Here is a 14,786-nt window from a genome sequence, read left to right as displayed (position 1 = left end):
AACCTAAAAGAGCCTATCCAATCCTAGGAGCTCCATGTTTTTTTTTTCCAATATTATTTATTGGCAAAAAAGAGAAAATCATTTGTGCCACAACTGAATGAGATTCAATCAGTAACACAAACATGTCCAAGTAGGTAAATCCTAAATAATAGTTCAGCCATATCAATGACCAAATTGGATAAGTCAGCACTTATGCTATTTATCCTAAATGTTCTCTGTAATGTTAAACCCAAGTATTATATTAGTTTATAAATTTAGGGTTGAATGTATTATGGAAATTATCTTACCTGATCCATCAGTTTCATAGAAGACAAAATGAAAATAAGTAACACATATTCTTTGTCCTCAGGCAGCTATCAGTTTAATGAGAAGAAAATCTCTAAACAGGCAACTGCAATATAGTGTAAGGAGAGCAAATAGTTATAAACCTAGAACGATAGTTCCATAGATGACGTCATTTCTTGATTTGAGGACTATGTGAGAATCAAAAATAACTTTCCAGAAGAAGTGACTCTGAAGCTAAGTCAATAAAGAAAGAGTAAGAGTTATGCAGGTCAATATATAACTAATAAGAAAAAACAAGTTATGCAGGTCAAGTGGAACAAAGGCAAAAAAATCAAAGTGGAACTAGAAATCTTCAGAGGAAATAACCATGATATGTTGAAGGAGCTGCAAGTAGTGCACTCAAGTTCATTGGCATTCAGAAATGGCAGTAAGATTAAGGCTTCTGGGTGTCAGGAAAAAAATGCTTTTTCATCTAGACTTAATCTGTATATGTATATGTCTATAAGTTTATATGCATATATAGTGTGAATATGGATGGATATATGCTGCTGTTATGACCTAAACCTTAGCACATTACAGGCAATGCATTCTATTTTCTGTATTTATTGTACTTCATTTAAAATTACTGGTCACACCCACTACCATGAAATATATGAGCCTTTAAAATACCATAATTTGTTGTCTGAAAGACTCATGTGAAGGTTGAGGGGCAATAAACAGAGGTCACATCATAACAACCATGGAGATTAGATAGTATGCCTTAGAGAATGAGGAGTAGTGCAAGGATTTTGAGCAGGGAAGCAAAGTGCTGCCATTTGCATTTAGAAACATTCTAAATGGCTCCAGAAAGAATTGGAAAGACTTTGGAAAGGAGGACAATTTTTAAGGATTTTTTGTTTGTTTGTTTGTTGTTTCTTGTAACTTAAACAATTGGAATGGTGCCAGAATGAAAATAATTCTTTGGAGGATGATGAAGAACAATTAAGAAGGTATAATGAACAGGACTTTGTTATTGTTTGGAAGAGGAAGTAAATGAGAGGAAAGATAGTGGTGGGATTTTGAGGGGTTTATCTTATGAAGCATGATAAACCCCATGAGGGGTTTATCTTATGAAGAGCTGAGAGAAATGATTCAGTTTGAGGCACTATAAATTATAGGTTTCTGTTGGTTATCAAGTAGAGATGTCAAGCCAGAAGTAAATGGCAGTTGAGGTTGGAAAAATTGAGGAACTAATAGTATGCACAAAATAATTGAAGCTACCATTTAAAAACTAATTCATGGACTGTTAATATTTATACTTTCTGACTCTTAAAAATGAATAAAGTATGTAATATTATGGGGTACATTGATAGCATTCCCATGTATAGATAAGAACACTGAGGTTCTTTTGGGTATGGTGGCACATAGCTGTCATCCCAGCATTTCAGAAAGCAGAGGCAGGAGGAGCACATGTTTGAGGCCAGCCTTGGCAACTTTGCAAAGCCCTAAGAAACTTATCAAGACTATCAGAATAAAAAAATACAAAGGGATGGGGTGTAGCTCAGTGGTAAAACACTCCTGGGTTCAATCCCCCCAAAAAGGGGGGACAGGAGGATCTCAAATTCAAGACCAGCCTCATCAACATAGCAAGACCCTATATCCAAAATAAAAATAAAAAGGAATGGGAATATAGCTCAGTGGTAGAGTGCTTGCCTAGCATATGAGGCTCTGGATACTACATAAATATAATGGATTTATATTTATATAAATATAATGGATACAACAAAAATGATAAGGCATATTTGGGGAAAAAAGAAAACTGAGGCTCAGATTCTCTAATTTTTAAAGGTGAGATAGTTTTACCAGAATTCAAGAATCTATCCCAATTTTTATGCTGCCTCTTTCAGTTTTCTTCTAGGCTACCAGGATACTCCTCTTTATTAAGCCATTGGCTTTACTTGAGGTCCTTAGAATAAACAAATCTCCCCTTGTCCAAATAATATCTGCTTCAACTACTTCATCTGCCCTCATAAGTCAATAATTAATAAGTATTTTCTTCCATTTTGCTTTGTTTTTCTGTGTGTGTGCTGAGCTTTTAATTCATCATAATACTCCATAATTCATAGAATATTGACATCATTCATGCCTCCAAGGCCAATGTGTTATTTTATGTATTTATTCTCTTTCATCCCCATTTATTATTTTCATCTCCTATTATTGACTACCTTTCTAAAATGTTGGCTATTCATTGTGCTATTTATGTGTACTATGTGATATGCATACATTTGAATTTGTTTTCCTCTTATTGGGTTAAGTCAGCACTATTGTTTTTAAAAGTAGTTCATAGATATGTAGGCATATCTATTCTGTTATTTATAAGTTCTACATGGCAATCCATAGTATGTATCTACCAAATTTTACTTATCACTTCCCTCTGAGATTGATATCTACTTGTCTCCAACTATTTGTGCCTAAAACCAACTCCATGAAAAAATTCCATTTAAATATTTTCTTAATGAATCTGTGTGAGAATTCTCTGAGCTTCATACCAAGATAGATATTCAAGGTCATAGAGTATAGATACACTTAATTTAATAGTGTGTTCTACAAAGCACATTTGTACTTACATTGTTTTACTAAGAAGTTCTTCCCATTTCTAGGACCCCAAAAATACTATTCTACTTTTCTTACATTAATTATATAATTTTACCTCTCTATTTAGATTTTAACCCATATTCCTTTTATATAAATGTAACAGTGAAAATACAGATAGAACTAATTTTAGCAGCTTTATTCAGGTATAATTGATACATGAAAAAACTGCACACACATACTATATATATATATATATATATATATATATATATATATATAGAGAGAGAGAGAGAGAGAGAGAGAGAGAGAGAGAGAGAAAGAGAGAGAGAGAATTTGATGAAATTGGACACACATTGTCTCTTCTCTAAAGCATGGCTCCAAGACTTTGGAAAGTACAGTCTAATAAGTTTTATGTAGTTTAATCAGTTTATCTCAGCATATATGATTTTATATTTTCATCATTATAATTTCTTTATGGAAATAGTGAATCCCTAAATTTGAAGTAATACTAAATGATTCATCCCAGTTGTTTCAGGTTTCTTTGAACCTCTGAGTTTGGCAAAAGCCTCTAAAACTGGTCAGGTATAACAAACCCCTGATAAATAGCATTGGAAAGTAATATGAGAACTGACACAGAGCTCTGAGCCACAATACCCCAATTATTCCACTGACTTAAGGAATGATTTTCAGGCAAAGGTTTTTTTTCTTGGTAAAGTCAATATATCCACCAACTACATACTTTGCAGAAAGTTTCAGATTCATTGATTAATGTTTATGGTGTAGTCACATGAGACATTTACCAATATAAAACCTTAGTATTTCCATTTTTGTAGGTTGACATATATTAGACAACTATTAAATATGTTTGATGACTCTCCTTTCCTCCTAAAAAGAAATCCCAGTCAAAACTAAGCACATAGGGGCTGGGGCTGGGGCTCAATGGTAGAGCCTTGCACATGTGAGGGACTGCATTCGATCCTCAGCACCACATAAAAATAAATAAAGAAAGATATAAAAAGAAAAAAAAAAAACAAAGCACATAAATTATTTTTGAGTTTTGTTACTCAGTGTTATCTTTATTCTATACATCTCCCTATTTTCCAAAAGAAGCTTTTAAAACCCTAATTTAATAAATTGTCCCTGAGATATAGATCAACTCTAAAAACAAAGTTTTAAATATTGCTACTAAGAGATTGACAGTACTAAAACTGTTCTGGACCAACAGGACCTTCCTCTTCTCCTCCTCTCAAACTAGCAACCCCAGCAGTTGCTACTTCTGCTTAGCATCTGTCAAAACTAGTATAAGGGCTGTTAATCCACAAATACTTGCATGTCTATGCAAATTTATTCCAGATGAGGGCAGCCAGCAGCTACTTCTAATACTTCTTTTCTCTGTTATTATGCTACCCACCTCAGCTATAACTAACTATTTGACTTTACATTTGCCAAAAGATGCTAGAAACATCTGTTGACTGAATTTCCCTAAAAATAGCTCTGGATGTCTAACCTTGGTCAACCCTATTCCAAAAAGTCAGTGACTTCAGGCTCTACTAATTGCCATAATGTCTTCCCTTCCCTTCCCGCCCCCCATCATTTCAAGACAAATTACCCTTCCTTTGCTTTTTAATGTGGTTCTTTGAATCATTTTCAACTAACTTTTTAAATCCTTTTAATCGTTGATGTTGATGATATTCATTTGAATGATAATCTTATCTCCTCTTTTGGGTCTTCTTTTTTTCTCTTCTTTTTGTAGTACTGGGGATTGAACCTAGAGGTTTGTGCATGCTAAGCAAGTGTTCTGCCACTGAGCTATATCCCCAACACTTATTTATTTTTCTTGAGACAGGACATAGCTAAAATGGGATACAGGCATATGCTACCACACCCACAGGATATTTCTTAATACTTTCATTAAATGAATGCAAATATGAAAGAAGACACAAGCTGAACAGTTTCCCACTTCTGATAACTCCTTACAAATAGTTATGCCTTATTTTTCTTTGAGAAATTCTATCATGTGGTAATTAATTCAAAACCATCCTCATTTTCTCTGGTTCATATTTTTACTAAAATAGTCTTGAGTTAACATCTCTCCCATCCAACCTTAAAATCTATCAAAATATTTGCAAGTTATTATTAATATAATAAGAGTTATATTCCTCTGAATTTTTCTTATAACCAGTCCTTTGGAAGAATTATTAGAAGAGATTTTTCATTTCCATCCTTTTCATGGTGCATATGTTTTGGTTTTCTTTAAACACAGTCGTGTCTAAAAGCTACAGCACATTAAAATGCTGAAACAGGGTGAGCCAAAAAATAGCAAAGGAAGGGCAAAAAAGAAATCACATCTGCTTTTCAGCTCTGCAAACAAATTCACTGATCTTCACAAAGCATGGCTTTAAGCAGATAAGGATTAAAGGTTTTTGTTTGCATTTGTTACAAGACAGGGTACTGACTACTATAATTAATGTCACCGTAAAAAAAAAAAAAAAAAAAACACATAGAAAGTTATTTGAAAGATTGATTCAGCATTTTGTTTTTATGTATCCAGTGAGAAAAACAAGCTGTGAGATTAGTTCATGCAGAAAGAAACAAATGACCTAGATTATTATAAAGGGAATATTTAAGAGGTAAGATCAAAAGAATGCTGATGAAAAAAACCTGGAAAAAGAAAAAGATGAAATAATCTAGAGATGGAGAAAAATGGAGACACAGAAAGTAACAGAGGTGGTGAAAAGGAGAAAAAAAAGGGGGAAAAGAGGTGAAAAAAGAAACAATCATGGAGGATTTAAAAGAGTATTCTTGGAACCACTATGGAAATCAGTCCTACTCACCAGAGAAATTTGCTGTACAATTCCTTTGAAAAGTTATTATTAACATGATAGGAATTATATTCCTGATTTTTTTCTTGTCACCATTCCTTTGGAATAGGGACCAAATTAAACAGTCTCCACCACATTTGGAATGTACATGATTGGGTGAGGGGAAACTGAGAGATACCACGTGGAAGCAGACAAAGTTGGGGAGAGAGAAAGAAAAATTAAGACAGATACAGATCACAAAGTCTATTACATAATTCCACTTCTCATAAATTTAATCAGCTTAGGATGTGGATGTTTAAAGGATTTATTTCATTAAAATAATCATTAGCACTGTAACCTTGAGTAAGTTACTTAAATTTTTGAGCTTCAATGTCCTCAACTATAAAATGGGGATTATAATGACATGTGTCTTGGAGTTTCTGTGAGGATTAAATTAGCTAACATGTAAAGAACCCATAACATGGCCTTACATCCTGAGTACTTTATAAGTATTAGCTAAAATTAGTAGTAAAGTTAGAAATAGTAATATTAGCATTGATGAAGAGAAGGGTGAACCAGTGCACAAAACTTATTAATATTCTTCCCACAAAATGGAGGGAGTGTAAAGGGAAAATAATCCAAGACTTGTCTTCATAGGATAAAAATTTGAGTTTGAATTTCTTAGGCTATGAATGTGTGACCTGTTAATTTAATTTTCATAAGCTTGGCTTTCCTCTGACAGAGATGATCAGGATGCATTGGTTTATTGGGATACTGGTTTTGAGTTTAGTGTATTTTATTTACATAAAAATGTTTACACACAGTAATCTTCAGTGATGGCTTTTATCTGTGATTTAAGTTGTCCTGGAATCCAATATGTAGAACATGTATCACTAAAGAAAGCACTGGATGCTAATACTCAACCCTTATCCATGTGGGTTCATAGGTGTTCACCCAAATTATAGGAAGTGATAGTTTAACGCATTCCTCTGTGGTCATTCCATGTTGAAGAAGATCATGCCTAAAAAAGGTATGAAGAAAATTGAGACAATCCCACCCAAGGTCAAGGCTTTACAAAAACTATCACCTCATGCTCCACATTCTCTTATATTTGTCTACTTCTCAAGCTACCTTGGAGTGAACTCATTATAAGAGGCTGAACAACTTTTTAGAAGAGTTACTAATCGAATATATTTGCTAAGTATATTACATAAATCAGATGTGATTTGAAACACAATTGTTTTGGGGTTCTCAGAGTTTCCCATTTTAAGTTGCCTGGTTGTACATGCCAACCTCTTTTGTCCATTCATTACTCTCTCTGAGGCTATGAAATGTGTTCCGTATCTTAGGAGTTTCCATTGTAGTGTTATAAGTTGCTTGTTAAGGAGGGGAGAAAACTAAATGAATCCTTTGGGTTGGCTTGCATAGAACACTGATATTAAAAAGTTCATTTTATGAGATAGAAAAGGAAATGACTAGACTGAAATTACACCATCAATATGAAACTGCAACTGGACAATAATTTGTAGTAAGAGCAGCATATTTTATTGATGAAAGTCAGGAGTACCAAAGCCATGGAAAGAAATTTAAAATGAAATGTTAAAAAAATAAGAGAACAATCTATCAATCTACAACCTAGAGAAGCATTAGAGATTTGACAAATATGACAACCATTGGCTGGTAGGCCAGCCGTTATCTAACTATATATAATTTCCAGATTTAATTGTAAAGGTCATTGTTTAATCTGATTCACACACATATACATCTACAAAGATATAAAGTGGTTTTTATAATACATATTTTCCATTGCACTTAAGTTGAGAAACTAAATTTTAATGAGAATATACAAAGCTATGACTAGAAATGAATATTATGGTCCATATTTTCCTGAATTGTTTCCAAATAAGTAATACTACTAAGTTTTTATTGAATTATAAAACTTTTAATATTATCACCCTAAATTATACTCCCTGTAACTTCATATATTTTTTCTTGATAAATATTGTACATTGCAATTTACCATGAATTGTTCCTTAATGTTTCACTTTGTATTCATTCATTTTTTTATTCACTACTTCAAAGTATGAGGATTCATTCTTTCATTCAATAAGTATATATTGATATATAATTTAGATCAGTTTCCATGAACCTTTATACATTAGACATCTTAGCTTTCCTCATGTTCCTTGCTTGACAAAGTCTGAAATTGGCTTCAGAATTTCTTAAAATTCTAAAGCATAATAAAATAGAAAAGCATTTTATGAACTCACTGTATACCTTCAAGATAATAAATATTAAGAAGTATATTCAACTGTCAGTAAATTCTGGATAATAATTATAGAGTACAATGGCAGCTTCTCATTCATTAATGTAAAAAAATATATCTTGGAGAATAAAAATCATGTCTGGGGCAAAGAAAATAGCACACAAAATTCTGTTCCTGAAACATACTTTTTCTTTGACACCATAGCTGGGATTAATTGTGGATGATTTGCTTTCTTATTTAACAAAATGTTGATTCCAGTAAAAAAGTGGTTAATTCTATCATCTGTTTCTCAGCATAATTATTTCACAGGTGACAAAGAGTTGCTCATATTATTAATAGAGTGGTTTATTATCATTTTTCAATAGGGGAGATTCTGCCACATTAAAAGAGAAATGAAACTATTTTCCCAATTAGTAGTACCGGATTGTATATATGTGTGTGTATTTGTGTGTTTATACTTACATATATATAATCTGCCAATATAGACTTGCTAAATATTTTCTCAAACTCTGATGCTACTCATTTGGAAAATACCTTTATTTTTCTTTAGATGCATATATATGCATATATATATATAAATTTTTAAAATAACAGAATAAATGAGAAATATGTTATATCACCAAGAGAGCTGAACAAATGCACATGTCTAATGCTGAGCAACTCTTAAGTGTATGTAGCATTGAATATGGCGTAAAAGCATCAATTTTTGGTCTGAAGGATCACAACTTGCTATGTAATAGATCTATCAGCAAGAATATTAGCTTTATACCTGAGAAAATAATAGCTTTAAATACAGGAAATTTTGTAGGTTAAGTGGTAGGAACTGCAAAGAACAATGAAGGATTAAAGGACAGGTATTTTCTTAAAGGAGAAGAGATGATATAGCAACAAGATTAAATGAGATATGAAAATATCAAGAGTTGTGACCAAGAATAAAATATTGGAATTTAACACATTGGAATGGAAAAGGAGAACAAAAAAATACTGAGAGATATCTCTTAAATAGGTTTTGTTTAGTGTTTGAAGGCACAATGAATTGAACAAAAGATCTAGAGAAACTACCACATGCAAACTTTCTATAAAATAGTACATAGAGATGACTCCCTGAGGTTGTCAGAAGTATCACTGTGGACAGAGGACCAGCAGGATCAGGGAATAGTGAGGTAGTAAGTCAAGAGAGAGCTCCACTAATCTTAAGATTGGAAACTAAATTGATTATTCAACAGGTTTTTTAAAAATTTTTTTTAGTTTTCAGTGGACCTTTATTTTATTTATTGATATGTGGTGCTGAGAATGGAACCCACTGCCTCACACATGCTACACAAGTGCTCTGCCACTGAGCCACAACCTCAGCCCCTATTCAACAGTTGTGTAACACACCAGACCTATAAACCCTTTACCATTATTTTCACCATCCTTCATTCATTTCATATAATGTACATTCTTGCTCATATGATACTATAGTGCACATCATTATATTTGCTCTCTTTTCACTATCCTTGATCTCTTCATTTTTTTTATTTTTATTTCATTTAAATATCTTAACTGTGACAAAACCCCATCTTCTGCTTACTCTATGCCATATCTTTGAAATTTAATTTAGCTGAGAAGAGTTAACTTTATTAAATAGGTAAATTTTAAATTTATGACTATAAACCTCAGATGAGTTATCAGATATGCTTCATAATTGGAATATATTTCCATAGACAATTTACTCTTCAGGTCTCTGAAATATTATTTCATAATTTTTCTCTTTTCTTGTATAATTGTGAAATAAAAGCCATAAGATGAGGGAAAAAATAATATTAGTCTTCTTTCCAATGCAACTCATAAAATTTCAATTATGTTTTATATTCTTTTTACAGGATTTGAATTATGAAAAATTATATTGTTCTTTATCAAAATTGTATAAGAAAATTATAGAAAAGAGAATAAAAATCACAGAGTGAACTTTCTGAAAAATGACTAAAGGACCTCTCTTAGCTCATTGTCATAGAACCACTTTTTAGTAAGATTTAACTGAAACTGGAATCTAAATTTTACTTAAATTCAAAAGAAAAGTTATTTAAAGAAACAATTATTGGATGTTTTCTAATGCCACATATTACTCTTAATACCACACAGACACAGACATGCATACACATCATATTGCAACTTTTGGAAAAATATTATGCTCTAGGAAATTAACTTCCAGCCATTCTAATATCCTTTTATTTTAAAATTTTATAATAGACACAAAAAATTGAAGCTCAGACTCATCAAATAATTTCTCCAAGGACACACAGTTTAGAAGTGACAAAAACTGAGTTGAAATGCAGGTCTAACTCCAATTCTTTAGTTCTTTCCAGAACATGCTGTTCTTACAAACTTCTCTAATAGTTATAGTCTAAAAAGTTCCCCCTCAAATTGCTTGATTAGTTTATATTCCCTTTTTAATTTTAGCAATATCATTAATTGTCCTCCCTTTCCTTTCCTAAATCTCTGCCTGACAAAAATCCTTTATCATGATGGAGAACAGAAAATAATTTTTAAAAATATTTATAAAGCAACTACTCTTTGCTCAGCACTGTGTTGGGATTTCATGAGAGTAAATCCTGACCCCATGATTCATGGATCCCAGTAGGGAAAATGGTGAAAGCAGAAACAAATGCACAGTAAATATATATCCATTAACCTCTAATTAATATACTAATTAACTTCTATGTTAAAAACTGTGATAAGTACTTTGCATGTAAAATCATTTTTAACATCCTTATAGGACAGAAACATGAGGTAACCACTGTTGACAAAGTTATCTCGAAGAAAACAGTTTGCAAAGGATAGAACTCATATTTAAAGTCATGCTTTTAAAGGAAGCCTAAATTAAATGATTGTCTTCTTTTCCATATTAGAAAATACCCACCCATTGCCATACACACAGACACATAATATAAGTAAATTTGAAAATATCTTTAGGATGGAATTGATATATTCAAATGTCCATTTTAATATTTGATTTATTATTATTATAGTAATGCATAGACAATGAAAATCACCAATTTTATAAACTATTAATTAAGAAAGACAGCATTATTTTTCTGTTGTCATGTTTTGGGAAGAATTTTTATTGCTACATTTTGATACTAACACCTTACCTTCACTGGAGCTAGAGTTCAGGCATCTAATGAAGCTTACTGAACACCTTGTTGTAATTGAAAATAATTGCTTAATCCATGGCACCTTTACATTCCAACAATAATGCTGTCACTGGAAATTGTATGACAACCCACAAGCACCAATTCTTATAACAATAAGAATGTTATTTTCTTTGTATTCTTCCTATCAGTTGGTATTTGTGGATATATAGAAAAGGGTTGATAATTTATAGTGTTCCTTAAAAGGCTTATCTATAATTTAAATATCTGCATTTATAAAATTATGATAAAAGGAAGACACTTGAAAAGAACACATTAGTAGAAAGTAGTCTTAGGACACAGTGCACAGAAAAATCCATAGCCTTCTATGCTGCAAAAAGTAGAACTAAAAGAAATAATATAAATTAACTCATCATCTAATCAGAAAAGTAATAAAAAGAAGAAAAGGTACACCAAATGAGAGTAGGAAGAACAATAATCAATATAAAATCAAAATTTAATGACTTTGAAAACAGAAAGGCCCTGAAATAAGCAAACTTTTGTTTAAAGTCTGCAAAACATGTCAACCATTAGCTAACCTAATCAATACACAAAATATGCAAAATAAGAAATGGGATGGGACTGTCACATATGACTGAAAAGAACCAATAAAAATAGGAAAAAAAAAGAAATGGCATGGGTAAAATAACCACTAAAAGATTGAATTTTAAAAATTGTGATGAATGTCTTCCATTTGCTCCTTTCTACCCCTTTTCCCTGCTGTGTGCCCTGGGAAGGCTGACTGAAAGAATTTGCAAAGGTCATTATCCTCTTAATTCTATTTTGGTTCGTCTAAATTGAATGGCTGAGAATGATAAGAAAGTAAAATTGGAGTATAAATCTCTCTTTTCCCAGAGAACCCTCCCACCGGGCTACTTTGATCTGGCAGCACTCCTCTCCAAAAGCCACAGCTCCTGCCAAGTGGCCCTCACTACAGAACCACCCTTTCTTGGATCTAGTAATCACTTCTTCCCTTTGACCCTTCCTTAGGTTAGTAATGGCTCCCCAATACTACAAGCGCAGGATTTCTCTTTGGTTTCATTAAGCATTCTCCATACTTTGTACATTGTCCTTTTATTTAACTTTCCTCAAAATGCCCAGGTTAAATATGGTATCTGTTTCTTGCAAGGATTTTGACTGATAGAAAAATCAAAAGATATTTATCACAAATATATCTTTAAAACATGAGTAAAAATGGTTAATCTTTTAAGAAATATAATTTACCAAAATTGATCCTAATAGAAAACAAAAGTTTAAATAGACCATGTGTATAGAAGAAATAGAAAAATTTATCAAATAACTTCTGCCACCAAAAAAAAAAAAAAAAAAAATGCCAGGGCAGGCACAAGGGAATGAAGAGCCAACCCATCACAGGCTAAATTGTTCCAAAAACACATAACTGTTTCAGAGCTCAGGAAACAAAGAGAAATTTATAAAACATTTTTATGAAGTCAATATAACATTTATATGAAAACTTGATTAAGAAACAAACATATAGGCCTGGAATTGTGGCTCAGTGATCGCTTGCCTAGCATGTGTGAGGCACTGGGTTTGATTTTTAGCACCACATATAAATAAATAAAGATCCATTGGCAATTTAAAAAATATTAAAAAAAGAAACAAACACATAGACCAGTCTCACTTATAAATGTCAATACAAAAATTCCAAGTAAAATACCAAACAGAATTCATCAACACGTTACCAAAATAGTATGCATCATGACCAAGTGAGGCTTATTGATAAAGTGTAAGTATACTTCACTATTAAGTACCTCATTAAAAGAGAATATTTCACTAATAGGGCTAAAAACAAAGATCATATGATAAACTTCTTAGATGCTGAAAAGAAACTCAACAATATGATTTTCTACATTTATTTCTGATTATAATGAAAACCCAATAAAATAAGAATTAATTTATTTTTCTAAACATGAGTACAAACACAGAGGCACCCCCAAAAGCCAGAATTTTTCTTAATAAAGAAATACACTGAGCATCAGTACTATTAAGAAGCAAAGATGCCCACATTCCTTTTTACTCTTTAATGCTTTATTTGAGACTTTGTAAAAAAAAAAAAAAAAAAAACAGAGAAATCAATTAGAATAATGTAGGTACAAAAGAAAAATTCAAATGTTCTCTGTAGATAATATAATACTATAATTGGCAGTTCAACAGGAAATCCAACACAAACAATAATTAAATGAGTTATCAAGATGTTAAATTAATATATAAAAATAAATAGACTTCATCTATACATACAATAACCTATTGGAAGATATAATGCAAGATCATATCTAATAATAATAGTAACAACAAAGATAAAATTGCTGGAAATTAACAAAGAAATGTTCGCAATCTCTTTGAGTAAAACATTAAACTGTTGAAAAATATGCCACAGATTTAAACAATAGAAAGATACCAAATCATAAAAATGTCAGTTACCCTTAATTTACAAGTTTATTTTATGTCCATAGTAATAGAAAAATTATTTGAATGCTGAATAAGTTGATAATATAATTCACATGCTCCAAGCCCTGCCTCCTCCACAAAAAACTAAGAAAGAACAACTAGGTAAACAATTAAAAATAATAATCATGGGGAGAGGAGAGAAGATTGCTACCACTACCAAATATTAAAATGTATTTTACAGATTTATAATTAAAATAATGTGGAATGAAGGAATCAAAATTAAAGCATGTAATGTTCCAAAACAGATCCAGTATTATAGCAAAATTAGTGGGATTTCAAATTACAGGGTAAAAGATGGATTTTTTCAATAAATAATGCCAGTATAACTAGATAGACTTTTGTGGAAAAGATAAAATTCAATCGAAATTTGCACCATGAACCTGAATAAATACCAAAGGATCAGAGGTAAAAATGTAAATAGCAAAATAATACAAAACTAGAAGAAAGTGTAGATATGTTTCATAATAAATTGGGAATGAGGAAAGATAATCTAATTATGATACAAAATCCAGAAACAATAAATGGGATTGAAAATTCAAGTATATAAAAATAAAAATATGATTTCTTGAAAAAAATATTAAAATTTCAAAATAAATTACAAAGTAATAAAAATAGTTTCACATATCAGAAAGAGGTAATCCTCAATATAAAATTTAAAACCAAGATGAAAAGTATGGGGGCAGGGAGCCAAGATGGTGGAGTGAAACTAGGTAGCTAATCTCCATTTCTTCACAGTATAGAATCAAAGCAGTGAGAGTATAGCTGATCAGAGAGGCAGGTGATAAGGGAATGACACAATATTGAATAGTCAGAGACTCAGAGGGATTCAGAAATTCTGGTTATGGGAAAAGAAATCAGGAAAGATTTCTGACCAGAAAGATCAGGGAGGTGGGGGTAACAGAGAAAGAAGGAGAGACAAAGCTGACAAGCTTACTTTGGGAACAATGGTAGAAAAGAAAGTCAGACCAAGGTGGTAAGCCAGGGTAGGAGCAACAAAACCACTTAGTGAGAAGTATATAGTTGACTTCAAATTGCTGGTAGAAAGCTGTACTGGAATCCATTTTGTAGAGACCATGCCTAAGTTCACATCCTTAGAAGGAATTAAATCTATACACCTTCATCCCACCTACAGACAGCAGCAAATACTATCATAGGGAATGCTCTTGCCATGGGCTGCCCAAGTAATTTGTGCAGTGGAATCACTGCTAGCTAAAGACT

This window comes from Marmota flaviventris, chromosome X (genome assembly GCF_047511675.1).
Source record: "Marmota flaviventris isolate mMarFla1 chromosome X, mMarFla1.hap1, whole genome shotgun sequence".
NCBI lineage: Eukaryota > Metazoa > Chordata > Mammalia > Rodentia > Sciuridae > Marmota > Marmota flaviventris.
This window is presented reverse-complemented; position numbering follows the sequence as displayed.